Source organism: Adiantum capillus-veneris, chromosome 13, assembly GCF_014529385.1.
Source record: "Adiantum capillus-veneris isolate H3 chromosome 13, ASM1452938v2, whole genome shotgun sequence".
NCBI lineage: Eukaryota > Viridiplantae > Streptophyta > Polypodiopsida > Polypodiales > Pteridaceae > Adiantum > Adiantum capillus-veneris.
This window is the reverse complement of record NC_140943.1, coordinates 68,516,114-68,519,324: the sequence shown is the minus strand read 5'-3', so window position 1 is coordinate 68,519,324 and position 3,211 is coordinate 68,516,114. Positions and strand designations below refer to the sequence as shown.

Sequence of the window (3,211 nt, the reverse complement as noted above, 5' to 3'; positions counted from 1 at the left end):
TCTACATCACGAGGGTCTTTCATAGTAGACTGTGCTATCATACTTATTATGTGATCAAGATTGTCAATGTTGCTAGTGGTAGCAGCTGAACATAAAAACAATAATGAGATAAACAACAATGATGGACAGGACAAAAAAAATTGATTTTGGCTTTTTTAATCCATAGGAAATGGAGAATTGTTACAAAGCCAAAAACGGCGACAGGATTTAGGAAAAGAGCCAAAAATGGGGATAGGCTACAAAGCAAAAATATCAAGACTATGTTTGGAGTCTTTTTCTGACTCTGGTTGTTGTAACACCTTTTCTTCCAGATTCCATGTTACTATTTTCTCCAGTCTCTATGGCTAATTGGTCCTTTGATGTCTTTGTTTTCCCTTCTGCATCCTTTGTAGGCTTTTTGGCAGCTCCATCTGCAAGAGAGAAGAAACAATCAACAAGAATGAACCTTAAACAATATTATCTACCTTTAGGAAAAAACAAAACCAGAAATAACACCTGTCATCTTTCTCTTTCATTCCCTTTGCATCATTTGTATGGTCTGCAGGATGGAGGGACTGGTGTCTCTAGCTGACACTTCATTGTCCTTCATTGATGAAGGAGAATTTTCTGCTTGATCTCCATTCTCAGGACTATACTTCTATAACACACCTTCCTTCTCAACTTTAGTCTCTGGATCCACCTCTGCAATCATGAAAAGTATTAATGAATTAAGAACTTGTTGTTTCAAGTTACATGTAGCTACAGCATAACAATGGAAGCTACCAGGCAAGCATTGATAGCTACCAGCACTATCCTGGTAGCTACCAATGCCATCTTGGTAGCTGGTTGACTGAGAGCTACCAAGATGACATAGGGGCCACCAATGCTATCCTAGTAGTAAGCAATCTAATAGTGGTGGTTAAGAGAATAAAAGCCTGGCAAAAATCTTTATCTAAAACATCTTCCTTCTCAGCATGTACCAACACCTTGAATTCTGTTCTTCACAATAAGAAATTAAGAACAAGTTTTCAAGTTACATGCAGGGTTAGCATGACAATAGAAGCTACCAGGCAAGCACTAATAAGCTACCAGTACTACCAAATGCTATCCTAATAGCTACCTTGCCCCTTGCCATCATGGTAGCTACAGATGCTATCATGGTAGCTATCAATGTTATCCTGGTAGCTACCTTGTCACTTGCAAGACTTCCTTGGCAGAATGGAAACTCATGGCAGAATGGCAGCTACCAATGGAATCCTGGTAGCCACCTTGTCACTTGCAGGACTTCCTTGGCAAAATGGCAGCTCATGGCAGAATGGTAGCTACCAATGAAATCCTGGTAGCTACCTTGTCAATTGCAGGACTTCTTTGGCAGAATGGCAGCTCATGGCAGAATGGTAGCTACCACTATTATACTGGTAGCTACCAGGGTTGACAGTGAGAACTTCCTTGTCACCAGCAGGAGTTCCATGGTAAAACAGTAGCTAATGGAAGAATGGTAGCTACCTTGCCACCAGCAAGACTTCCATGGGAGAATAGTAGCTCATGGAAGAATGGTAGCCACAACCATACTGGTAGCTAGATGTACCAAGATTAGCATGACAGCTGTCACTATGAGAGTGGTAGCTACCAGTATTGTACTAGTAGCTACCAGTCTTGTATTAGTAGCTATAATTAGCAGGGTTCCCTTGATAATAGGAACACAAAAAAACAAATAAATTTAAGCTCAATGCTACAAAATGCAACAGGGTGTATACCATGGTCCATGCTTAAGAGCAATGATGAGGTTTTGGTGTCTGATTGCACTCCTTGGAAATTGGCATTCATACTGCCGAGGATCACCAAAGACCGCATGGTATGCAAAATCGGTTGCATGCATCCCATCTCCATGCATGTTTCTTTGCTTGCAACAAGATGGCCAAAACAGTACATGTGAATGGCATGATTGTAGGGCAGCAAAAACATGCCAAGTGCATTGTCGTCGTACATCGTCAACCTACAAGCACTACAAAATTTTTCCAAAGGCAAGGTGCCCATATCCACAGCTGAAACTTTCGGCGGAGGTGCAGATAACAAAACTGTACTTCTTTTGACTTGCATGGTCTTCACAAAATCCATCCGCGCCTGTGCACACTCCTCCACTTCCTGTGTAAAATCTATCTCCTTTAGAGCACTATCCATAGCATCAAGTGGTGCCTTCTCCTCAACTACCACTTGCAATGTTTGGAGTGTTAGCGACAACCAGCCGACATTTTTTTTAAGTTGCTCCACCTTCATTGCATCCACAACATCGACGCTACCTTCTGCCTTTAGTAATGCAGCCTCTGCATCTTTCAACTGGCCTCTGAGCTTTTCCACTAGGAGGTTGGCACCTTCATTTCGGTGCACATCAGCCTGAAGCAATTCCATCTTCTTAAAAGCTTCATTATACTCTGACAATGAAAAAGAATGCTTGCTTACAACCATGTTGTAAATAGTATCTAACTCTGTAAGAGATGGTCGACCAAATAAATTCTTTTTCTGCACATCATCCATTGTATCGATCGGAGTTTCCTGGGGTGCCTCCAAATGATCTCGAGTCCTCGTCATTCGCAACGAGCTGTTAGGGGCAGAGGAGGAATGGAAAGCTGCCCATCGTTGCTTCTTTGCATGTAATTTTCCTGGATCCATATTTGTGAGAATACTTTCTGAAAACAAGGCCTAGTCAACCTGTCCCTTCAACTGCTCATATACAAAGCCTCTAGTAAATCCTTTAGTCACCTCCATAATTGCCAGGAGGTTCTTGATACACGGATGTGAACAATACATAAAACCTGTTCCAAAGCTCTGGCTTCACATCTCTACATTTTACTTTGCTGCCTCTCTTCGGCACCTTCTTAAAGCATTTCAACCAATCTTTGTTGGTGAAATCTGCCTCAGTCAATAGTCGAGCATCCACTCCAGAGTTGGGGAGGTCGTATACTTCATGTGCTTGAGGCTTTGTCATGCCAAAAACTGTCTTCCTTTCAAATGGCACATATAGAGTGCACCAACGGCCTTTGCCCTATAAAATACAGGGAAAAACATAAGACCATAGTTGTTTCCATACGGCAAACGCATACAGGTATGGAAGTATGATTGGAGTATGGTTCAACACTTAATCTTGAAACATACACGGCCATAAATTTATTGAAAACTCAGATAACTTATGCATGGTGAGAATTTATAATATCACAATTTTACAGAAGTTTTC

At 41.5% G+C, this 3,211-nt stretch overlaps 1 pseudogene; it reads right to left on the bottom strand.

Moving 5' to 3' along the window:
- Nucleotides 1–2,182: 2,182 nt before the first annotated feature.
- On the bottom strand, nucleotides 2,183–2,965 carry LOC147444210 (uncharacterized; annotated as a pseudogene).
- Between the last annotated feature and the right edge of the window lie 246 nt (nucleotides 2,966–3,211).